Raw genomic sequence first — 26656 nt, forward strand, 5'->3', positions numbered from 1 at the left:
TGTGAGCAGTTCTGAGGTGAGACTTGCACAAAGGGCTTTGGTGCACAAGTCCCCGGGACTCCCTGTGGCTGAGCGTTGAGTGAAAGAGAGAATAAACGCAAAAATGACTGAGACCGGCAGGCACACTAAACCTTTTGGCCAGCTGTAGCATTTCCTAAGCTCTAAGCCAGGCTGCAGCCCAGGGGCTTGTAAAAGCTGGTCTGAAGGTGGGAAGCTCTTTCCTTTGTCTTCTTTTTACCAGTGAAATGCAATGAGGGTGATGATCTTTTCTAATGGCCATACACATATATGTATATTTATATGTACATATGTGGTGGCAGTGCCATATGGGGATATGGATGGAGTTCCCCTCTATCTATGCATCTCATGAGTCTTAAATGATTTTTTTTTTCTGGTTTTGCTTTCTCCCCTTCATAGAGGGGAATCGTCTCTCTCTGCTCTACTTACCCACCCTGTGTTCATTAAATACAGGTACAACTCAATCATTAGTATACTTGCACCACTCTGAAGTGACCCAAGTCTTTTTTTTTAAAAGATTCCTTAGACTTTCTCTGTGACGCTGACCTCCTGGTCAGTCCTATTAATCCAAACAGAAAATATATGTTAATATATGTAAGTCTGCAGCTCTCTCAAGGCAATGATTTTTATGACAATGAAGCTGAAAACTGTGGTAAAAACAGAAAATGGTCAGTGAGAATCTAAAAAACAGTGTGAAAAACACTGACCTTTACAAGTATTTATTCCACTCGGTAAAATTGTCCAAATGTAACACTGACAGTTTTATTACCTGGTGGATTGTAATAAACCAAAATTCAACATTCTCATTTCACTACAACTATTATTTTGGAGCATCTTGAAAGATGATGTTCTTCGTGTTCAGAAACATAAAATGCAGTAATTCAAGATACACTGTGCAGTTTGCCAAATAGATTTTGACAAAGGTGCTTCATCAATATTTTACTGAGAATGAAAAATGAACATTTCCATTTCATTTATTCTCTCAGGAGCCTAGCAACTTCTCACTATGCTCCAAAGGAAAAACTCAATGCTTCTGAAAAGATAAAGTCTTTCACGCAACCTTTTAAGAAAGCTTCAATGCTACATGTCCCTTATTTTTCATTTATTGTTTTAACGGGAGCTTTTCCACAAACTCATATCTGGCATATTTTTGCATAGTAACCATACCAGAGCAGCACCTTGGCTGCGTAAGTATTTATTCCTGCAGAGATCTTCATTTTGATTTTACGTGTATGCGTAATGAATTCTGACAGCTCAGCCTGTCAGTAAAATCGAAGGCTGCTTTTAAAGAATCGGTCTGCCTGTGTACTCCCCAGCTAAACATGCTACAAAAGCCTAACTGTTCATCAGGGAGAGGAAGCCTTTGAATCTGTTTGTCCCCCTTTCTTAACTTCGCTTTATTATAACATTTTGTAGGGTGAAGTGCTTCAAGGTGCTGAAGAAGCTGCAAGGAATGAAGTCCTCTCTTTACTTGTTGATAGCCATATGTTCCCACCTTTGCCATTCATGACCTTTTTCTCCATGGGTAGTTCCTTCAGGGGAAGTAGGTGCACATGGCAGAGGGACAGATGTTGTGTGTTACAGGCTATTTCAGAATTGTAACCTAAATGCTCTGAATGGCTCCCTGCAGGCTCCCGACTCTTTTCACTGGCAAGCTGGGGGAGAGGACACATCTCCGTTTTCTTGGAATTGCAGATGCCTAAAGGAGACGGGGTGGAAACTGTCGTCGGCACCATAAAATGGACCTTTCATCGCAAACATGGCAAACCTGCCTGCCTGCGGAGGCAATGCCAGGGCAGTGATTTCTTCCTGTCATCATCTGCATGGGTCTCTTGGAGCAGGTACCAATGGGACAGGTGTTCACTCTTTCTCAGCTGTCTCTTAGCCCTTGGCTGTCAAGTGATCCGTGTCACTGCCATGGGTGCCAGCTAGCGCTGGTTATGCTATTTGGGGCTCTGTGATGGCAGAAAGTAGTTGGACTGAAACTGTTCCTTCCTTTCTGAAGACCAGAAAATATTCTTTTGCTGGCCTCCATCACATTTCTGTAAGTGATGTGAATTATAATGATACCTTTATTAGTTTGCATAGAAAAAGGTGCAATCCACCATAAACGTCTGGAAAGAGTGAACAGACCCACGGCTCAGTACTGGTCAAAAGCAGGTTTTGGTGTGCCGTTCTGGAATGGAGCTCTGCCTGCAACCTCTTTTTCTGTAGTATTTCTCTTTAAATATTTTCTCAGCGTCAGCGTGTTGGTCATTCCAGCACAGAAAAGAATCCTCATTTGTAACATGTAATATAAAAGCTGCAAGCACACATAAAACATCTTAGATCACGGAGATTTTCTCAGAAGTGACAGATAATCAGGGAGATGAACTGACAGGGAGATAGTCAATGTGGAAGTAAGGCCACGACATAAATCTTACAGAGGAAAGGGAATAGCTGGTTATCCGAAATGAAAGAGAATGTCAGATATTCAGCAGGTTGGATAAAAGTCTAGTTTACAGTGCACTTGCACATCCAGAATATTTACTCTTGGAGGACAGTGCAAGTAAATCAGAGCATCTGTTTTCCCAGCGTTCATGTTTCAGTATTGTTTTGGTGCATGTTCCTGGTTTGACGAGGTCAGCAGTTCATTGCATCTGAATGCGTGTTTGTCTCCTTAAATGATCTTTTGGATCATGTTTACTTGTTTACTTCAGTACTCAGATGTGGATGCATCTCTGCGTACCCAGTGAAAACTGGCTGCTGTGCATTTTGGTGTTACAAGATGCAGAGCACTGCACATCCCTGTATCTGAGGTCACAGCTAAGCCCTTAGAACAGCTGAATTGTGTCTTTGTACAACAGGGGATTTGATAATTGGGCAGATGAAGCATGAAAGAATGAAGCTAGAGAGCTGGTGGCACAAATTCCAGTCTGAATCCAACAAATCACATCGTAAGAATGATTTTTTTTCTTTAAAATACCCTTACAGCAGGGCTGTAATGGAGATAAAGCAAATGTTATTCACTCCTATAGTATCATTCAAGTGTGATTCTTTTAGCAGCATGCTATACCGCTCATAAGTGGGCACAGGGCAGCAGTCGAAGCAGTCTCTGTGCTGTCTGCATTTATAATTGTTCCTGCTGAGCAAAAACCTAAGCCACTCAGCGTCTGCACGGCATGTAGCAGGGATATGTCAAAACCAGATCCTGTTATGTTTGGGGTGCAGTTAGAGATAATCATTGGTGGGCTTACAGTTTTAATCAGCAATGATTAAATGCGTCTCTGCCAGATATGTAGAAAAAACAGCTGTAAAGTTCATGTCAGTATTGCATCCAGATTCCTTAGTCAGTCATACACGGGAAAAGACTAGGGAAGTATTTTGAAATGGTGCCAGCCCCGGGATATTAGGTTATTACTTTAATTGACTACATCAGCAAATGTACAGAAGTATCACTTACCAGACAAGTTTCTCTTGGTTAGTCTCTGAGAGTGGATTTCAGTTCACGTAAATGGAGTTTCTAGAGCTTCCTAAGGAAAGAAATATGAGGAATAGACATCACATTTATCATCCTTAGGCCAATGGGGACATTGAATATTTTAACTAAGTTTTGACAAATTGTGTGCAAGTCAGTGATCTACGAATGAATTTCTGGAACCCATTGGCTATACATTTGTAAAAACAAGTAGGAAATTTAATACGTTAGGAGCCAGATGGAAGGAGCACGCCAGCGTCATGCAGAGAGAAACTTACACTAGAGACAGGGAATAAACTGCAGTTATAATTACAGAAAGAAATTTGGGCTGCACTGAAGGATGTTTTGCTGTTGATTTCAGAGAGAATAGGATTTCATTCAGAGTATGTAGGAGTGAAGAATATTTGTTAGGATCATATCTCTAGGGCAGATGCAGGTATAAACTAAAGGACAGATGCCTCAGAGTGAGCAATAACAGTTAGGAACAGTAATAGTTTCCCTGAACAGTGGAATGTATATGTTTTTGTAAAGGCATTTTTATGTTCCACAGTGCAATCTGTGAAAATATGTTTTCAAGAAGTGTTTTGTTTCTTTATTGCTTTAAATTTGATGGTTTCAAGCTGGTTTACGTGAAAGAAAGGAAGAATCCAGTAGTTGGGTAAGCACTTGCCTGCCGTAGGAGAAAAGATTTTGGCATTTGCCTTATGCATGAATGTAGTGGCACTGAGTGCCAATCCCTAGAAAAGAAGTTTCACATCAGCACAAGAACTGACAGTACTGCGTATGTCAGCGCTAACTTTGTGCAGGACTGCGATGTGTCACTGACTCTGTAGAAGAAGAGCCACGCTGCCCCTTCTTTTCAGACATGTCAGCAGGTCCTGAGGATGCGCCTCTGTTAGCTGAGCGTTCCCAATGGCGCACCGCTAAAAAAAGCCATGACTAGTTCCTGGCCCGAGATCTCAATACAATACAAAATGCTTTTTCACAGTACTTCTGGTTTAAAACCTGTAGGAAGCATTCTCATTTTACTTGTTGTGCAGAGGTATTTTGCAGAAAGCAAGGCTGCAAGAGGAACTATGTGGACACAGAACATATTCTGCCAGTGGCAAAACTGACATTATGAACTTCATTGGCCTATAAACCAAACTTTGTTTTTAACGGTACAGAAAGTAAGAAGGGTACATTCAGCTCATTCCAGACTGACCTGGGATCCCAGAGCTTCACAGAGGTGGAATGACAACAGTTCTGTGATGCCAGTGCTTGAGGGACTGTCTTTGCCCAGGGTAGCACTTCATGAAGAGGATGTAATCTTAACAGGACAATATTAGCTCCTGGGTAAACTCAAGACTTGAAAACTTCCCTCTTCTAAAAGTGCATCATTAGAAATGGAGGAAATTGGGCCTTTCCTGAGACACTTTTTGCAAGTTTGCAAAGTTTTTAACTTTCCTGCTTCCATTTCCATCCTGGAAAATCAAAAGAGTGGGGAAAAAAGATGTCTTTTACTCAATCTTGCGGTGTTTTGAATCCAGAAATTCAAGGAACATGGAAAATAAATGTGCAGTGAAAGAACTGATCTGATTCTGCCAGAACCTCAGCCAAGAGTCAGTGCAGCTGCGGCTCGGCAAGGGGAGAAGGGTCAGGGAGCCTCTGTATCATCCGTATCAGTCTGGCTGTTCAGAATATCAATTCTGCTCATTGCTGTCAGATTATACACTGAGGAGAAGAAGAAAATCAACTTGCTCTCTGGAATGCAAGAAGAGGAATAGTTTTGCTGCCCAGCCTCACATTTTTGAACCACGGTTCTGCTGATATCAGCAGTAGCCTGCTGAATCATCTTTCTCTTTTGCTGTTGCCTTGGTCCTCTTAAAGGAAAAAAACCCACAGTAAAACAAGATGGAGTAAAATACAGCTGAACTTTAAAGGGACTACCATTTTTGCACCAGGGACTGAAGATCCACTAAAAGACACAGTAAAGTAACACACTAATGTAATGTTCATATTACAGGGAAGGGTGATGATTTTAACCATGGATTGGGAGAGGTATGGTCACATACGCTGGAATGAGACATATTCATACAGAAAAGCCCAGAAAGGTGGATTTTTGTAGGTTTTGGCTTCCACCCAAATTTTCAGGTGATATGTGGCTCTATTAAAATCAGTGGCAGCATTACCACTGAGCATAGTGGAGTCACAGGTTGAATCTGAATATGGACATGCCACACTTCAGTCTTCGGAGGAGACCTCTATATGCAATGAACATAAACAGATTCTGCTGCTCTGAAATATGAGTTTCAATTGCCCTTGTTACAAATATTCCAACCAAAGATAGAAATGGAAACTCCAGAGTAACACAAAAATTATAACAGACACATACACACACACACACACACACACAAATACTTCCAAGCTTTCTGTTACAGTGCCAAACCTCGGTAGCGGGAGACTGTTAGGTCAGTTTTCCAGACTTTTTGGTCTAATTTTTATCTCTTTTCTAACAGAATAATTCCATTGACTTATCCAAGGAGAATGCCACATTTAGGCCTGAGAAGTCCACATAGACAGGCAAATTACTTTCCAGATGCTTTTCTGCCTTCAGTGAAAAATTAGGGCTTTAGTCTTGCCTGTCTAAACATACTAGTAAAGATGTGCTTGCCTTCACAAATGAATAATATTCCAGGTTATTATCTGTGGGTTTCAATTGTTATTTCTGCAAATACATACATTTTTTCTTTTATCTTTAATTTTCTATTTTTTTCAATAAATAGTAACATACAATAAATATTACTGACACTTTATTAAAGATCACAAAAGGGTTTAATCCATATCATAGTTTTAAGGCAAATTTTTCCATTTAGCATCAGTGAAGTACGCCTGAAAAATGATAACAACGTATAATAGCTAGAGCTGCTATTTGTTTACCACAATTGAAGAGATGCACTTTCAAATTACCACTTCAATGAATAAGCACTTCTCCTAATGGGAAATTAAATTAAAAAAATGCATCTTTTCTTGGGGGATTTTTTTTTTGGCAAGCTATTTTAGATAAAATATCTATATTTCAGGATTTTGCGTCCAGTCATCTTCCCCCAGTCTTTGATATATCACTGGAGCGGCAGGAGGAGTGCCCATAACTAGCCTTCGCCTAGTACTGCGAGGGAGTATTTAGCCTAGTATTCCCTGTGCCTCCCTGGGATGTATGTTTCTCCAAAAGCTGATTTGAGGAAGGTAAAGTTGGACTTGTGCTGTGAATCTCTCTCCCAGAAGCCCATCATTCTCTGTTGATACCAAGGTAAATTCAGCTGCACATTCCAGGGAAAGGTTACCAAATGCATAAGCAAAGGGAGCAGCTGATTAATCTTCACATGTTTTATGGTGGCGTCCATGGGCCTTGGTCAACTTCTGGCATGTAATAAGGTGGTGCACAAAAGCCGTAGAAGGCTCTGGCCCATAAGCACATGACTGAGAGGAGCAAGTGATCCAGTGCAGCTCACTAAGCCAGCAAAACCCTACTCTGTTTTTTCCCTTAGCTTTCTGCTGATTTAGTGAGTTGAATCAGCTCCCTGGGAGGCCAAAGCAAGGTGAGAATGGAGAGAAGAAGGAAGAGGAGGAAGAGGGAGAAGGGCTCTCCCCTTCAGCAACACCAGTCTCTCCAACTGGGCTCAGCCCAGCTCAGCTAATCACTTTTTTACTTGATTCACATGAAATATTGAGATAAATTGAGAAAAACTGTTTAACACTTAAGACCCACTCATTCACCACCTTCATATGTCAGTGAGGAACAGTTTATGCATGCACAATTTCCAATCACTTCATATGTATTTCAACACTAACATTTACATGTCTGCATCTTGGTTTTAGTATGCTCAGCAAGAAACAGATTCTCAGTCCCTGTCAGGTATGTAATTTTTTGGGGTGGGTGCCCTATTCAGTGTGGTCCATTCAGCAGGAATTAGTTAATTTACCTGGGAGTTAATCCAGCAAACCTCTGTGGCAGCCTGAAACAAAGAAGGATTGATCAAAAAACAGACACAGCAGTCATTTATTTGGTGATGTGGTCTGAATAAGAGACGAACAGTAATGGGTTATTTAAACAAGCCTGCTTTATTGTCTTTGTGCTAACAAGATTCTGTGACATTACAGAAGGAGATCATCAAAAGGTCCAGTAAAGTTCCCTGCCCTTTAGTGTAAAATTTCACCAATTTCCTCCAGGCAAAACCAATCTGCTGACTAGTGGCATCTGTCCTGTGCTGCACAGGCTCTTTTACTGTGAATGAGATCGTGCTTCCTTCCACATTTAACAAAGGGAAGTGAAGGAAGAATTGCTTGCTAGATAGATATGCGTGTGCTTATATATAACACTATGTATACATGCACATACATATACTGGGATACGTGCATATGTGTGTGATCATATATATAATACATATATATATATTCTTATAAGTAAAAATGCCTATAAATGTTAAACTAGACATACAAAAGTATGGCATACAGTTGACCAAAACTGTAAGGCAGTAAGCTTGTACATTCCTGCTACTGTAATCTCTCTTTAGGTCAACTATGCTGGCAGTAGGAAAAACATCACGTTGTCAGCCTGTATCTGCAAAAAGCAAATGCATTCTGCTCGATGCCATCTGCCCCATTACTGTGACTTAGGCATGTAGGACGGGTAACACCAGGATGTTTTAGCAGGGCTGCCCTATCAAAGGCAAGTGAAGATGTTCAGTATTTGATACGTAGAACAGTTGGAGATAGGGCAGAGGAGACCAACAGAGAGAGATCTAGAAAACATGACCTATGAGCAAAGATTATAAGACTTGGACTTGTTTATCCTAGAAAAGAAAAGATTAAGGAGAAGACAAAATAATAGCCTTCAAGTAAAGAGGAAAAGAGAAAGGGAATAAATTGTCTCTATAACCACAGTGAATCAGATAACAGGGAATAAAATAAGATTTTATCAAGGAAGATTTAGGTCAGAGACTATGAAAAGTTTCTGCTGGGAGCAAGTACCTGTGTTTTGACATATGCAGGGAGGAGATGCGATTGCCAGCACTGAGATCTTCAAGAATAAAGCAGAAGACAAACTATCAGGAAGGGCCTGGATTGTCCTTTTGTGCAGAGGGCTGGAACTCTTAAGGCTCCTGCCAGGCTCATTTTCTGACTATGGTAATTTTCAAGCTATTTTATCTGGTCCAATGCTTTCTGACTATAAAACTGAATCAGCATGTATCAGGAGATGCTAGAGACAGACTAAGACACCTGAAGATCATGCATCTTCTACACCAGTCTGATGTGTCCAGACAAGAAGAACACAGTTCAGGAGCAAATCTTTTCAGTGTATTATATATGATGGTTGGAGACACTGAAGTTGGTTTTGTGTACACATGCAATGGAGACAAATGATCCTTTATTTCCCAAAACACAGAGAAATGCATTAAAACAAATGTTCTGAGTTAGGATTAAGCCTGTCAAATCTAGGAAACTAAGAGTTAAACTTCTCACTCTTTCCCACAACTGAAAGCTGTTGTGCTTGGTCCTTGATGCATAGCTTGAATTTTTGCATACTTTAGGTAATTTAGAGGATTTAGGAAGGCTTGCTATAAATATTACATAACAGTAACATTCTGTCGTATTAAGAATGAATACCAGGGACTTTATCAGTGACAGGAGGTGAAGTTTGAATCATGGCAAAGGGGCATGTAGAAAACAATGTTCAAATGGGTGTAGAATCAGTTCAAGCATACTAAAATATGCTAATTTTTTATCTTCAACTCAGCCTGCTCTCTGCTGACCCCCATTTCCAAAACACCAAACTATGTTGCAAAACCAGAAAACCAAGTACTGCAAAATACTTCTTGGACCTTCTTGGATGTGTTAACTCAAAGACTGCTGATGACTTCAGTGGATTTGAATCTTGAATGCCTGATGGCAGTGCGTGGTGATAATGTAACCAGCAACATAATTTATGTTCATACTTTTGGAACAGGGGGAGGAACCATAGGGTAGAATATGTGTCTTTGAATAGCGGTGCATTATTTTATCATAGCACTTTACCCTTTCAACATAACTGTCTGTCATGTTTTGAAGAACCCAGATAATGTAGAGTAGGGGAGGAGGCTTATACACACAAATGACAAGTCTCATCAACTGTTTTACCCCAGCATGCCCACAGATTTCTGACAAGGTCGGGCTGCTCTGCCTGGAACTTTTTAGTCAGAGATTTTGCAGAAAAAAATAATCATTAGAAATAAAATAAAGAAGAATGTGAACATCTTAGAAAGGGGACAAGGGAGAAAGCGAGTCTTCAAGAGCAAGACTGCTAGCAGCAGGACAGGTAGAAGCCAGTGGACATTAGATGTGCTCTCCACACATACAGCCGTATATGCAGATTGTCATCTACACTGACTGTGTGACCCAGATCCTAGATGCTATGGGTGTTAGCCACCTACAGGGTATGGTTAGCCATCATCGGGGGGAGGATGATCCAGGAGCTGAGGGCAACCCTGGTGTGCACAGTGCCCTCACTGTCCTCTAGCAGGCAGAGCTCAGTGCTGGTAACAGGGTCCATCAACAGTCCCCCACAAAACAAGTGATAAACCACATCCAGGATCCATCCAGTGAGGCCAACTGGGATCAGCAGGAGAAGAGACCAAAGATAAGACTGGAAACAAGGCTACAACACAGATCCAAGGTCTATCCAGGAGACTAGACCAGATGCAAGACCAAGCCTGAGCTGAAATGGGGCTCCTGGGGCCAAGGGCAGAGGTGAGGATGTAGGTCTCTGGCAAGGCAGTTAAGGCCTGTTGGTGCACACACAGTCCTGGCAGACACGTAAATACCATTAAGCATATTGGCTTGTGGTCATTACATGGTACTGTGAGATGGTGACCAAAACTTGGAGAGTTTTATATAGCACTGATATGCACAGCCAGGGGGATTTATAGCCCAGTCTTGAGAAGGCTTAACAAAATGAAGATTGGCCTGTTGGGGATAATGTGATTTCTAGGTGGACTTTATTAGTTCTTTGATTATCTATCCTTCCAAAACACTCCTTTTCCTAAGGAGGACTCTTTCAACAGCCATATTAGATGACATCACTTATTAGATGCTAACTCTCCTTCTAGAACTCAAATCTTGCCCAATTACCAAAACAGACAGTTTGTATCAGCAGAAACCCGTTACTGTGCAATGTAAAAAGGGAGGGCATGGGGTTCTGGAAAGATTAATATGTAAGTAAGAAGTAGTCCCTGCTGCTTCTAATTGCATGCCCCAATTCCGACCTGAGAGAACGGCAGAGAAAGGAAAGTATCATTTAAAAACTAGAGGCAGTGAATTTTGAGTTGCAGTTGGACTAAACATATTCAGACAGTGTTTTCTTAGCTCTTTCCATTTGTTTGAACCAAACTGTGCTCCTATTAACATTTTTGGGCAAACCCAAGATTATTAATTGATATGCAGTATCCCCTAACCTGATAGAGAAAAATTAGGTTTGGATTGGCTACTTAACACTGTGGATCAAGCTAAAACAAGCATTGCTTTGTTTCCTAATCACAGAAGTCAAAAGGTAGAACTTGCTCTTGCACAGAAAGTCAGGAGAGGGCTATGCACCGGTCCTGTCTTTGGGCTTATGGTGCCAGCTGACACCATGGAAACACCAGCCTTTACCCTTGCAAAATTCAAATATCAGTGAAAAGCCACAAAGCAGTTCAAGAACCATCCTTCTGTGGTCACAAGAATCACAAAAGTCCCCCAAATATTGGGTAAGTTGGTAGAAAAGCAATGACATGGATTGTGAGAAAACAGAAACTAAGCTAGGTTTGTGGCAAATCCTATGCAATAAATATTTACCTAGCCCATTCATTTTTCAGCCAGGAAGTCAAATGCTGTGGCCCAAGTTGTGGATTTTTTACAGTGGCAAAACACCAGCAGGGTGGGTTGGATGACAATTGTGGCCGATGCTGAGACTCCAGCAGTCTGCTGAGGGCGTTGCTGGGGCTGTGGGTTCAGAAGTCGGACACTTTAAAGTCTCCTGTATATTATAGCACTGGTTGGTTTAAATCTTCCATCTCATGTGAACTATGGCTAACAGTGTAAAATTAGATAGGAAACCTTATGTTGTTTGCATCCTCTAGAAAAGGCTTAGCAGGGCTGTAGCTCCTGGCTCTGCAGTCTCCTCAGGTCTCTGGTACTGTAGCAGAAACTTTCTACTGCCACCTCACAGAGTCTAACTGTGGGCGTCACAGCCTTGAGGACCAGCGAAGAGACGTGTGTTGGGGAGTTGTAGGGGAGCTAGCACCTTCAGAGGTTCCTTTCTCCTGGAATTCTCCAAAGGGCCAAATGGGAGCAGCATCTCACCAAGTCACTCTCCCTCCAGGTCCACGCTTTCCTCTGCACTAGCCAGGAGCAGGAAAGAGTCCAGAGTCCAGTTGTAGTACGGAAACAATATTGCGGGAATAGCAGACCCCTTTCTATTCAAAAGGAAGATTTGTAAGGATGAAAGTTTCTTTGCATGCACAGGACAGGACGTTGCATTTCTGCCGTTCTCTGTATGGAGACATATTTCTGATTCAGCTAAAAGTGTCTGGTACATATTTCGTTGGAACTGTGTCTTAAGTAAATCACAGGAAAAAACCCTCTGAAGAATAAGCATAAAATGTCAACAGCTATTTTCTCTGACAGTGAGACACTACTATGTGTCCCACACTTTCCCGTCCATAGTAGTCTATGAATGTATAAGAAGGCATTTGGAGTGGGTTCAGAAGCATGCCTTACAAAAAAAAAAGTGCCCGTGAGATCACAGGGCTCTTGTTTGTTTACGCTGAAGGAGACAGAAGCAACACTTCTATCTAAGGAGGCAAGAAATCTGTTTCACACCAGTGGCAAAAGCTGCCACCTCCCCAAGTAGCTGAGAGCACCTAGAGATGTTGCAGGACAACAGCCTGTTCACACCTCTTGGGCTGGAGCTGAGCTCTGTGTTGGTGGCAGAGTGCTCACTGGAAAATTCAGCTGCTCCCACGGTCTGTTTTCACGCTGTTTCTCCTCACTGCTTATTGCTTGACTTTTCAGCAGGCTCTGTGGGCCTTGGAGCATGGGCTCACCTGGCACTCACCAACAGTGTGTGCAAACAGAGTGCTGACTTGCAGTGAAGCTGGGTGGTTGCAGGCTGGCTCCTGGACTCTGTAGCCACCTACATGAGGCTCCAAGCTTCCTAGCCCCTTGATCCTCCTTGCCTAGATAGGATTATGCACAATGTTCACAGTACGTCGTGTATTGCTCTCTGTGGGTTGTGTCTCTAGCTCTTCTGATAGCTGAGGAAGCTACTGACACCAGGAAGCCACCAGTCTGGGCTGGCAGAAGGGACAGGGAGAAGTGATGGTGATTTCCAGTGTCCCACGTCATTCTCTTCTTTCTTGCCTAAACTCATGCTCAGCATACATCTTGTGGCCAAGGGTGGCAGTTTTGTATTATCCTCTTTTTGTTTCAGGTTGTTCTGCGATTGAGGTCACCTTCTCCCCAGCCATTTCCTACTCCTGCCTTTCTGCAATGGCTCTGATTACGGCACCTATTGCCATTAGCATTGTCAAATATCCCGGAGAAGACTTTCAAGTCCTAAAAGTCCTCGGGCAAGCATGATTATTTTATAAGAGAGTAAGTGGTGCAGCCCAGAGAATAAAAGAATTGACAGGGAATGTGACTCAAGTTTTAAATCTGAAGCTCACTTCGATGACCTGGAGCAAGTCTCTGGCCTCATTTTTTCACCTCTTGTGATGAGACTGTAAACTTAATAGGCTCTTACAGTGTGTTTGCCCAGGTTCTACCAGTGGATCTTTTTTCTCTTTGGGAAGACCTCTAAGTATCATTGTAATGCAAACCCAAATGATTTTATAAAGCCAGAAGAGACCACAGCAATCAGCAGGCTTGGGATCTTGCCATACACAGTAATAAAGAAAACAATAAATATGTGAAGAAGGTGAAAAAAGTTAAGTTTATTTGGCCCCTATTTGTACTTCTCCCTTTGAACTGTGTGACATGAGATTCTTGCTCCTCATATACAGCAGTAGAATATTTTAGGGAGTTTGAATGCAAAAAGCTGACTTACTGGTACCACACTTCAAACTTCACCTTTGAATTTGACCCTGGGCGGCCACTAGTAGTTACAGCTGGAATATTTCACAGCACAGCTGTCATAAAGTTATTCCTTAACACTTGAAAGTTGGATGAATGAAAACATTCGAAAATATTAACATGCCTGCTTACCGTGGATCCCCCTCTCCTACAGCTGAAGGCAAGATAAGAACAAATAAGAACATACACTGATATTTCTCCTTTGAATTTAATGTTACCATTGTCCATTAAAAAGGCTGGTCATTTCCATGAAGACCTTAAATAGAACACAGGACAGAAATCAAAATGACTTTGACATTTTAGAAAAATCCTTTTTAAGTATCCATTTTTTTATTGCTGTTTTCACAGTCTTTTATAAGTCTTATGATACCTTTCTGACCTCTCCATCAACAGATAATTAGAAGGCCATCAAGTTCTTAGCGGATACGACTGTCAGATGTCCTTTCAAACACATGGTTGCTGGGTAACAAGACCTCGCACTGCATTCCTTCCTTGAAATACTTGTCCTATTTTTTTATATATTCCTGCCAGTAAGTATGCCAGCATTCAGCCAGTGTGCTGGAGGGCAAAATGCTAGCTGAAGCTTTTTTGATATCATGTGGAACTTCCCAAAAGGAAAAATAATCAGAAGAACCAAAGAGTTCGCATGCATTGTGCTGTGAAGGGCTGCATCAACTTCACTTCCACTTTCATACAAGATTTGCCTGGCTGAATTGGTCTTTGAATGGAAATGCATAAGGACTTCTATTCCCATTTAATAGTTCTTACTCTTGAAAAGCCACCGAAATCTGGGTATACAAGAATGTGGCCTGACATGTCTGAATGACCTTTTGGATCATAACAAAGGATTTTTAAAAGTTCCAGTTCCTTATGATGGTGACCAATGTATTTTGCAAAAAAAAAAGCGAAGTCAAATGACAACCATGTAGAGTTTAGCAAGGATTCTGCAAGGCTCTGTTTAAAGCCTCTTGGGCATAGTCCAAAAGCCCTTGAAATACTCCCCAACCCTATCCTAACAGCCTGCTATAGTGCTTTTTGTGTGGATATCTTATGATAGTCTCTATTTGGCTGACTTTTATGGAAACTTTGCTCCACTTTTACCTAAAAAAGAACAACAAGCAAGCACAGAGAAAACTGAGAAAGCCCAGAGAGTGAAAGGCATTTGGGGACAGATTCTGAACTTGTTAAAATAATTGGGAATTAAAAAAAATAGAGTTAGAGCTTTGTTGTGAGATGCTGCACTTACAAGGATTAAGTAGCTGACTGTACATCTGCCTACCAGTAAAGAAAAGAGAGAAACAAATACAGTATCTGTTCCAGTAATTCCCCCATGACTTCGTCTTTTTCAAAGATGTTTTCCTCTCAAGGATTGTTTTTCTGTTTTTTGCTCTACTCCCCCCTCAGCCACTAAGTGAACTAGTGAGAACAAAATAAACAGTGCATAAAGGCTGAATACTGAATCTGTTAAAGTATCCAGCAGATAACTGGATGGGATAGGGTTCCTGCCTCCACTGCATTGTCATGAAAAGCATAAAGAAGCAAATTAAGGTGGTAGCTTATTTCTGGCATTTTCTGTTTTAGGGGAGCTCAACTTTGTAGCTTTGATGCTAAGAGTCTATTTGATTTAAATAATAATATGCAAATAAACATCATATGAGAGGAGCAATGGGTAAGAGAGGAAATGCATTTGCATACAAAGCGTACGTAGTATACTCATCATCATTTAATATATGCTATGAGCTAAATCCTCCTCTCAGATACAGTGGTACAAATCCAGATCAATGTTATTGGCTTTGACAGAATTAATCTGGATTCACCATAATGAATGGGGAAGGGAGAATCTCTCTATGAAACAGCTTCTTTTGAAAATTGCCTCTAGGTTTGTGATATTTAATCAAGATCTTATGTGAATGAATAAATTCTGAGCCATTTCTACCAAAAGCCTTTAAAAGACATGTTGTTTGTTTGCCTGCTGTAATCCAATAATTCATCAGGAAACCAGCAGACAACCTGGAGAAAACCTACTGCAGGAGAAAAAAAAAAAGTTTTACAGCACTAATGAATAGCTTTGGGCAATATATCTTACTGATGAATTCTTCCCTCCTGCTGCTCTGAAGAAGCATAGCCCTCAGGGGCAGCTGTTCTAGACCTGGGTATAATGGAGCACTTGGAAGAACACATTGTTCCTCCATATCCAAGGTATTTTTATGCTCTGCCTCCCCATGGAACTGGTCTCAGATACCATTCAAGATGCTTCAAGTGCTGCAAACACAGCTCAGGCCTTTCTCTGGCCTTCCACGGAGGGCTTCTCCAGCATATGGCAATAATTTGATCTCTCCAGATGTTAGGAGGTCCAGAGGAACCTGCAGGCAGCTCTCGCCTGGTACCAGCTGATAGCTGTTGCTGGGGGAGCGGCTGCCTGGAGTACGGATAGCAGATAACAGCCTTGACAGCTGCTCTGCAGATCCAGGATGAGGAAAGCGAGGTACGAACAAAGCAGATGAGATGAGGTGGGGAGCTGAAACCAACCTCTCTGCTCTGATCTTGATAGTGATGTACTGCAATCTGAATTCAAACACGGACTATCTATTGGCATGTCTGCATTTCTTGGTCACTAAGGAAAAGCTTGCACAATTCATGCCTGAAAATGCAAATTTTACTAGAATTTGCAAAGGACGTGAGGTTACTAAATGAACTCTGGATGTGCTTATTTAATTAATCTTACGAACATGAACTAAAAGATGATATTTAGAAAACAATGATTAGGAAGAGGGTTGTGGGTGTGTGGGTAAATGATGTAATTAATTCCAGATTAAGTTTCCCCAGTGAAAACTTCAGTATTTGTGAATTCACCCTCTGTTTCCTCATGTAGCTTTAGCTAGGAAAAGATTGAGTGAGGGAGAAACTAGCTTTATAGTTACTAAGGCTATGCTGATTTTACCGCCTGCTGACCCAGGGTGCTCAAGACTCAATTCAAATCCTTTCTCAGCTTTAAGGGAAGTGAGCTCGTATCTCTTATAAAAGTGACCTAATCCCGGCATTATTGAGTTTTGCTGAGCAATTCCTCGGATTGCACCCTTTCTGCTCCTGAGGTTGTTCCACAAACCTGAGAATTGTCCTATTGATGTAACCCTGCAAATCCAGAAGCAGAACAAGAGGTAAGGTTGCAGTGTAGAATTAGATGATGGCCTATTACTGAAGCAGTGGTTTTTTTGACAGATCTTTTCCAAAAAGAAGTAGCAGTCTTCAGTAAATTAGAAAATTTCTTCAGATTAAAAAAAGACAACCTTTAATTTCTTACTCTAAGCAACCAAGATGGAGGTTGTAATGTTCCCTGTTTATATACTAAGGCTTTGGTAAGAGTTAAAGGCTGGCTGTTTTAACCTGAAGAAATGCTGATTGTTTCACAAGTTTTGGCTCCACAATTTATTTTTTCACTATGAGAAATGTCCCTTCTAAGAAAAAGCATTTCAATCCTGTTATGCCTGGATTTACTTTGCCAATTAACTGAACAAAAAGTTCTAAAATCACCAGGATACATAGCCAAAAGTTCCTCTCTAGTAACTCCTTGTGTCCCTTCTGCTGGCAATGGAGACCAACCTATTTTTTCCTTTTTTCTTTCAGTCTTGTCCTTACTTGCCTTTTTTCCCTCTGACTTTTAGTTCCAGTTCCTCATTCAGATCTGTTATTTGAGGGTTATTCACCCCCTATTTTTCCTGCTTAGTAAGAGTCTTCATGCTGCTTGGGCTGCCAACAGCAAAGAGGTTGTAGCAGCTCAGCAGAGCCTCTGGAGAGCAGAACAAAGACATTAGGACTGCAAGGATGCTGCATGCAACAATCTTTGGCCAGCTTCACTGCGTCAAGCATGGGAGCAGGAATGAAAAGAAGGCCAGTTGTTTCCCAGGGACCACCCAGGGCTGAGCTTGCACCTGAGTAAGTACACAATTATTCTAATAATAAAACGTTTTGGATTTCCATGATTTCCCTCTTTTTGTTTTCTTTCTGATTCATCCCCTTATAGATTCTTTTCCAATTACTTCTTTAGAAGCTTTTCTCATGTTCTACTTCTACAGTCAGTGGAAAACATGACAATAAACACATCTGTTGGGTTTTCTTCATGGTGTTTACTTAAATGATATGACATCAAATGATACAGTCCTATGGGGTGGGCTTTAATGGGTAAATGTCTCTGCAGAAAAGTTACTGATTTCATTTTTGGTCCTTCCTGTGGAAAAGCAGAGACTAATTCCATAGGAAATGAAGTATGAACTATGTCCCAGATTATGGTGTGTGACAGAAGAATGTCTTGAGGACAATGCCTTCTACTCTGCACCAGGCATAATGAAACCCTTTTCTGGGTGGGTCTCTACGTCTTTCCATGAAGATTATGGAAGATCTGCAGACATATAGGCCCATCCGTATGAAAAGCTTCAAAAGGAGACAGATATCAGGGACTCCACAACTCCCCGTGTCTCTCTCTTCCCGTGTTACAGCAGTTGTGGGTGGTCTGTGGGGGGAAAAAATGCTGGAACTTGCTAGTGGCCAGTGGCACAATGGATAACACATCTGACTACGGATCAAACGATTGTAGGTTTGACTCCTGCCTGGCTTGCTGGTTTCACTTTAACAAGGCTCAGTGCTGGGTCCTGCACTTGGGTCACAGCAATCCCAGGTGACACTACAGGTTTGGGGAAGAGTGGCTGGAGAGCTGCCCAGAGGAAAGAGTCCTGGGGTGCTGGTCAACCGTCAGCTGAATATGAGCCAGCAATGTGCCCAGGTGGCCAAGAAGGCCAATGGCATCCTGGCTTGTATCAGAAATAGTGTGGCCAGCAGGACTAGGGAAGTGATTGTCCCCTTGTACTCGGCACTGGTGAGGCCGCACCTCGAGTACTGTGTTCAGTTTTGGGCCTCTCATGACAAGAAGGACATTGAGGTGCTGGAGCGTGTCCAAAGAAGGGCAGCGAAGCTGGTGAAGGGTCTACAGCACAAGTCTTATGAGGAGCAGCTGAGGGAACTGGGGTTGTTTAGCCTGGAGAAAAGGAGGCTCAGGGGAAACCTTATCTGGAGGTTGTAGTGAGGTGGGGGTCAGTCTCTTCTCCTAAGTAACAAGTGATAGGACAAGAGGAAATGGCCTCAAGTTGTGCCAAGGGAGATTCAGGTTGGATATTAGGAAAGATTTCTTCATCAAAAGGTTAGTCAAGCACTGGAACAGGCTGCCCAGGGAAGTGGTTGAGTCCCCATCCCTGGAGGTATTTAAAAGATGTGTAGATGTGGTGCTTAGGGACATGGTTTAGTGGTGGACTTGGCAGTGCTAGGTTAACAGCTGGACTTGATGATCTTAAAGGTCTTTTCCAGCCTAACAAATCTATGATTCTATGATTCTATGATCATGTCTTGAATATGCATAATGTCAAAAGGCCCAGAGCCAAAAGGAGTTCCTGCTTTCTCCCCAACCCCTCTAGTTGGCTCCCTAGGTTCCAGTTCTCCTAGGTGTATCTCTGGGTGTGTGCCAAGACCTCAACAGGAGCAGGAGAAGGAAATAAAGTGCCATGTCCCACCTTCTCCTTATTAGGGGCCATGGGAAGGATTTGTGCATAGAAGCTCTATCCAAGCGAGGGAATGCAAGGTGGGATCACAGTCAGCAAAACCAAAGGATAGCTGTATTTTAAACAACTCCTTATTTGACCATTTTCCAGCATGAATCTTGGGTATACCCTGGGGTGGATTATACCATGTGTGGAATAAACAGCATTAAAAATTATTGTTTCTGCAGGGAAAATGAGATCAAATATTTCTTCTTTTTAAAATGAATAGAAAGGAAAGCACTTTCAAAGATATAGTGAACTCTATAAAATTAAGGAACCTTTATGCAATTACAGTATTCCTTCAGTGCATGCAGTTCTTTTGCAACTTTTTTGCTCCCATTTGACCCAGAAAGCCTAAGAGATACATAATTCAGTGGGTCTTCCCTGTGGTGTTCTAGATGCAAATGCAGTGAAGAACTGTGGCAATGAAAGAGGCTGTAGGCTTTAATAGAAGTTAAGAGATTCATATAAGTTGACAAGGATACAAGTAACCCAGATTCGATCTGGCCTGCATACAAATTCAGCCTCTCAGAAGATAAGATATCTACATTTGTTCAGATAATAATCACTAAAAAACAACAGTTAATGGCAGTACTCCTAACTCTTCCTTAAGAAAATGTCAGGACATCTGAAAATAGGTCAGAGAGTGTGAAACATGAAGTACATACAGAAATCATGATGAAACAGCAAGGAAAACATGACAAATTCAAATTTCTAATTATTTAGTATTAACATTTTATTAGGTGTACAGATAGAAGAGTGTCTGGTTCTGGGCAGCCCAGTACAAGAAAGATACGGAGCTACTGGAGAGAATCCAACAAAGGGCCACAAAGATGGTTAAGGGACTAGAGCACCTCTCCTGTGAGGAAAGGCTGAGAGATCGGGGACTGTTCAGCCTGGAGAAGAGAACTCTCAAGGGGGATCTTATCAATGTATACAAATACCTGAAGGAGGGATGAAAAGAGGACAGAGCCAGGCCCTTTTCTGTGGTGCCGAGTGACAGGACCAGAGGCAACGGGCACAAACTGAAACACAGGAGGTTCCCTCTGAACACTTTTTCACTGTGAGGGTGACCAAGCACTGGCATATGTTGCCCAGAGAGGTTGTGGAGTCTCCATCCTTGGAGATACTCAAAAGCTGTCTGGGCAAGGTCCTGGGCAACCATCTCTAGGTGGCCCTGCTTGAGCAGGGGGATTGGACCAGATGCCCTCCAGAGGTCCCATCCACCCTCAACCATTCTGTGATTCTGTGAAGTGAATTATAGTCCTACAGCTCATTGGAGCTGAACAGTGGACGAAGTGGTGGTTCAGTGAATGAGTGGAGTGCTATGAAAAATATATGAAAATATTTTCCAGTGAAATAAACCACATCTCTTCTGCCTTCTTCTTCAGTGAAACTAGGATTGTTTAGTAAAGAAGACTGATCTGTAGAGCATTTTTTTTCCTGAAGCTGGAGAGTAATGTGGCAGGTGAGGATGACGTTACTTGTAGAGGGAAGACAGTACTTCATACAGATGACCAATTTTCCACCCTGGAACATCAGATTTTAAATTGTTGGTAATTTCCATTATTGTTGCTTTCACAGTGAAAGATTTGGAATGGAAATGCTGAAGCTGGACACTTCACATCTTGCAATGTATCCTGAAAAGAGAGTTCCAGCTGTTAGGCAACGGTTCCCAGCTCTGCCTTACACACATCATGCCACATGCACAGCTCTTCCACCACTCTTCCTGCTCTCAAAGGTATCATTTGCATAGGCATTGGTTTCACTGCATTAACTTAGTATTTCAATCTGCAGATGATAAAAGTCTGTAAGGGGAGATGGAAACCCCAGAGATAAGGGAAAATGGTGGGATTTCCTTTGCAAGCATTGATTCCTTTACAAGAAGCAGGCTGTAAAAGAGACACAGAGGCCATACACACACTCTGTGAGCTGCCTGAGGGAAGTTCATGGTCCAGACTTTTCTGCACCTCCCCTGGGAAAGCCTCATCCAAGCAATCCTGAGTTTTCCTCCTCTTATTTTTGGAGGCTTGTTTTATTGGGCAGAAAAGCACTTCAAATGTTTCGTCAGTCTCCATGTACTGTATTCTTGGAGCAGTAAGAAGATAATTATTCTAAGCCCAGGATGGGGCAGGGGCCTGGGTAAAGGTTGGAGATGCACTCTCTACAGGAAAAAGAATGATCCAAACTTTTGCTCACTCTGATCCTCTAACTCCACTATGTGGGTGCCTGGATCTCTGTGGCTGCCAGTACCTGCATCATGGGTTTCAAAAGGCACGCAAGAATATTCAGGAAAATTACATTTGTTGAGTACCATATAATCACAACAAGAAGGAAGACTGAGTTAAGATTTTAAACAGGAGATTTCCAAGTCAGTCTTTAAAAGTCAGGTTTTTCTTTTCATCCAGCTGTCTGCTTGATTTTGTCTTTATTTGAATTGGAAGCATCAGAAGTGTGATTCCCTACACTGTGGGGTGCAATTGCAGGATGCTGTGGAATGAAACCCTATGGCCAAGAACAGACTGTGCTGTGTGAAGGACTGAGGACGTTGGCAATTCTCACAAATGAAAAAATTGTGATTGAGTTCCAGTCAGGTGGTGCATGGCTTAGGTAACATTTTCGAAGTATGCTTTGAACAGAAACTTACAGGCATTCAGCTGGAATGAACTGAAGACTTATACAGTAAAAACCAAATCATTAGTCTTGTACCAAGATAAATGGCAAAAAGGAACAATGTCAAGCTCTTGACATTTTGGGCAATATTTTGCCCTTAAGTTACTGTCCTCCTGCATCTCCAAGAGCACCAGCTGGCACATTAGAAAGTGCACATTATGGATTTTTATTTCACATAAGCCTCTTTTCCACTTGATCACAAAGGGAGGTTTAAGAAGCGTAATGCCACACAAGAGAAAAGGGTGTCTTGTGATCAGCACCTGGAAACTGAACATAGGCAAACGAGAGTGCACACACAAGGAAACTGAGGGGGATATATAATACCTGGTGGTGTACAGCCTAAAGGTTCAATTTAGCCCCTTATGTTTTGAACAGAAGCTGTTTTGAAGTACATGAATTAAAATGACATAAATAATCCAAAACAGATGCTAAAAACCATAAAAAAGCCCTAATTTAATAATGGCCAGATAACAGATTGTATTGTCAATTTGATTAAATAAAATGTTTCTTGCCTAAATTTTGTCTGTCTGGTTTCCACCCAAACCACCATCACATTTGTCACAGAAGCACTGATAGCAGAAGTTGGTCTCGTTTGACGTATTGTCTTGGAATACAGGAGACTTCAAATCAGTTCCTGCCTCTGTCCTAGATTTCCATAATCAGTGCATGCCTGAGTTCTCCAAAGGATACATAACAAGTGATAGTACAGTATTTGGTGCTGTGCAGTGTCTCACACACTCCAGTCTTGCTAATATAAATAACAGCCAACAATTTTATCATGCCTCTAATGTTAATGAGGAAAATTTCTTAGGTGCCATTGTAACTGAAGATAAATTATGATCATTATAAAAAAGCAGGGCACAATTTCCGCCCCCCCCCCACCCCCAAACCACATCTTTGATTCACCAAAGCTATCTTTCAGTGGATCACAATATAGGGTCCCTTCAGTCTGGAAGGAGTGTTTGCTGTAAATCCTCTAAACCCCCAGTGTGACATTTGCCCTGCAGGCATCGACTATGGACATCAGAGACAGTGCAGACCCTGTAATGGCATTTGTGAGAATAAAAGGCTATCCATCAGACAGAATTTTCCTCACTCCAGGGTCCAAAGCTGAGAAAAGGTTAGTCCTACAGGCCTAAGGGAAACTGCACAGCACAATAGAGTTCACACCACTGCATGATGTTATAATTCCTGGAGTTGATAATCACTTCTGTTGTTGATAACCATCTCAGTTTCTGAGGAAATATTATAAAGTGAGCTCAAGGCTTGGCACTGAAGAAGTTATTTATTTTTGCAGAGATAGTGTGTAGCTTTATCTGTTTTTCTGTTGCAAGTGCTAAATTAAACATGATAAAGGCAGAATCTTGAACCCTCAGGCATCTATGACAAAATGCAAATTTCCCGCTGCTTAGCTACAGCACCACAAAGCTCTTTGTTGGGACCTCTTCACTCTGTAGAGAATACAGAATATTTGATCCTCTTTCTGTTGATGTCAATAGGGCTTCAACTTCATAGACAGCAGAGGCAGGCCCATAATAACCTTGTTTGATCACGTTTTTCCTACCAAATTTTAGCACAGTGTGATGGGATTTCTCTGGTCTGAAATACCCTTAGATGTTCAGGGATGCGCTAAGGAGCCCTCGCCAAGCTCAAGGCAGTTGTTATGGACAGAACTGCAAGGCTGGTCAATGAGATGCATCACGAACAGCTTCAACTCCTGGAGTAGCACACTAAATTGGTCTTACAGCCCAAGTGCCTCATAATCACTGCTACTTGCCTCTTCTCTCCACCTAGCTGTTTTTTCTGTGTCCTCAGGAGAGAACAGAGGGTAAAAGGAGTGAGTTTGGCAATGAAGTCACCGCTATTAGATACAGAACAATGAGAGCAATTTCCTTCTTTCCTATCAAATCTGGATCTAGATGTTCAGGTCTTGTCCCTCATTGTGGTCAAGCTGCACTACAGGATCTGGAGCCTGTGGGTTTTGTTTTTTCCAAAGACAATTCAAAATCTCTATATACGTTTCAATCATTAATCTCGCTTATAAAGCTGTATGAATCCTGGGTATCTTTTTTGATTACTCATGTACTAAAATGTTTGGAATTGAAGTATTTTGTTTCACTTTGGGTTTAAAAATTACATTTTGGCAATATTCCAAGCAAAACCTTCAGAAATAAAAAGCATAATGTTTTGATTTTTAAAACAGTTTAGCTATCACTATTTGCTAAGTTGACATCAACTCACAAAAAGTACAGCTCCAGTGAGACAGGCTCTCTGCTTGTTTGGAATGACTGTGGTTTGTACATTAGCTCTGGGCACTCTAGTTCCTGAAGGTTTTGACCTGGTAGATTTAAATTAACCTATTTAACAGAACTGTTGAAATTAAAGATCTGTATTTTTTCTTTGAGGTTTTTCTTTTTTGCTCCAGTTTCTTGCTTGTTTTGTAACACTTGTTGTGTTATTTAAAAGCTCATCAGTATCATACAGCAATAAATGTCTTCAACAAATCCAGATCTTCTGTGTTTCATGATTGCTGAGCTGTGGCAGATGTTTATGCAAAGCAAATACTGAGAACATAAAGAAGACGTATTGCAAACAAGAAGTTATTTGTGCTGCAGAATGTGCCATTTTTATTTTACTCTAGCATACTAGAAGAGATACAGGCACACTAAACCAGAATGTACTTGGCCAGCAAAGATGATCAAAACTTCTGTTGTCCATTCTTGTTTATTGCCAATGGTTTATGCTGTGCTAAGTGCATTAAAGAACATTTCCTTTTTCAGTGTACATTGGATGCCCATGATCCTATAGGCTTTCCAATAATAACACAGACTAAAGGGTCCTTTTATTTATTAATACTTTGAGGAAAACACATTTTGGATGAACACTGGTATGGATTAATCTTGTTGCAGAAAGCAACAAACCATATATCTGCTTTTGGCTTCACCTTTGCAAATCCCTGCTTAAAAATATACGCAAATGTACTTGGCAAATATGCTTGGAAAGAGTTATTAGGAAATTATTCTCCAAATTTCACAGTTACTTTCCAGGTGTGTGCATCCAGGATAAGTACTATTTCTATCTCACAAGAAACAGCACAAAATGCAAACACCATGAAAAGCACGAAACTTGACGTAAACCTTATCTGTGAGCAGTTACTACACATGCTGTTACAGCAGGGGCTGTGTCTTCAGAGTTGTCTGGGTGGGAGCAAGCACAGTGAGGGTTTGATTTTGTTGTCGTCCTTAAGTACTACTGTAACATTTGTACATAGTATTGATGAAAAGAAAGGTGTCACTTTCTTTAACTTCCGACAGCTCTGGCAGAGTAAATTTGAGTAACGCAAATTTTGTCCTTCTGTTCCCTGTCAACAGGATGGATATTCCCAATCAGTTGTAGTTGCATGACTGTATTAAAAGCAATAAGATTTCACAGGTATCACAGATAAAATCAGTCCCTGGATTCTTCAGGATTTGTGATGATAATGTTCTTTTCCCCCCGCAATGTGTTTGCAGCTTTGAGAGAACTCTTATTTCTATAAAGACGTCTGTTTTGCCATGGAGGACTGGATTCTTTTTTCCCTCCCCATGAAGAACAACTGTGAATTCATCATTGGCATCCATGAGAAGTAAGGGAAATTATGCAACAGCGGTTCAAGCCCTTTCTGAAGCTGGAAGGGACCTGCAGCCCTCCTGGTCCTTGGGAACTTGGTGGGATTCAGCAGCTCTGCAGATTCGTTTGCAAACCTTCTCCCCTGAACATTGCTGTAGGAAATGTTCAGCACCACCGAGGCTGCTCTGGGATGCAATGAGCAGCATCCTATGATAATCACTCTTTGTCCCTGGTCTTCTTCAGGACCTCCGCTGAGACTGCCAATAAGACTGACCGTACTTTTTATTATGTAGACCATCTGCCCCCTGAAGTTTGGATTGCCACAACATAACCCATTCTGAGTGGGCCGCAGAGCCAGCATGCACTGCGAGAAGCCCCCTGAGAGCCACAGCCAGGGGCAGAGCAGAGAACGTGTCCATGGAGAGGATTTGGGAAGTTCAGATTTACGCCTCCCCATAGACACTCGCTCCCCGAGCGTCTCTCAGCAAGGCAAGCAGGCCACCCCCGGCTGCCTTTCATTTGCTGCTGTTGTAGCAAATCCTCTCTGCAGATGTTCAGATTGAGTGCTGGAATGATGATTTCAGCCGTTCAGAGCAGGTTTTCACCTCCTTTTGCAATGGCTTTTTCAGAAAACTTGGTCCTCAGAAATTTCATTTTGGGAAAAATGGTACATTGCCTTTTTAAATTTTAGCCCTTGTTAATGATGTTCCCTTTTTGCAGAAGGGAAAGGGGAGCATGACTTACACAGCTGAGCTGACCTCTTCCTGCGACCTCCAGTGGCTGGCCACCACGGGTTCACAGCAAGGCTTTCCATAGCGAGTCCTGTCAATCAAATCCCAGCTTATTCAGTCATATATTCAAGAGGCCCTCAAATTTCTTTTAAAACCGAATGTTTCTAGTCTGCCCTTCTGAAGAGAAATTCAAAGCTCAACACTGCTTGAATTATTGAGTTTAAAAAACTGGAAAGCAAGTAAAAAAGACAAGTAAAGCATTTGTCTCATGGTTATAGATGTTTGGAACTGGCAATATTTGCAGCTTTTTACTCCTCTTTTGAGAATAACAAGGTTTAAAGAAATAACTGAACACCTGAATATCTGAAACTAGAAAGATCTGCAAGACCGTGCATGGTGGTTAGGCCTCCGTGGGTCCCTTAGGTTGTGTTGATTTCAATGCCTTCAGCGTCAGTCTG

This window comes from Nipponia nippon, unplaced genomic scaffold (genome assembly GCF_047370975.1).
Source record: "Nipponia nippon isolate SJK-2023a ecotype South Korea unplaced genomic scaffold, ASM4737097v1 scaffold_1, whole genome shotgun sequence".
NCBI classification, from domain to species: Eukaryota; Metazoa; Chordata; class Aves; order Pelecaniformes; family Threskiornithidae; genus Nipponia; species Nipponia nippon.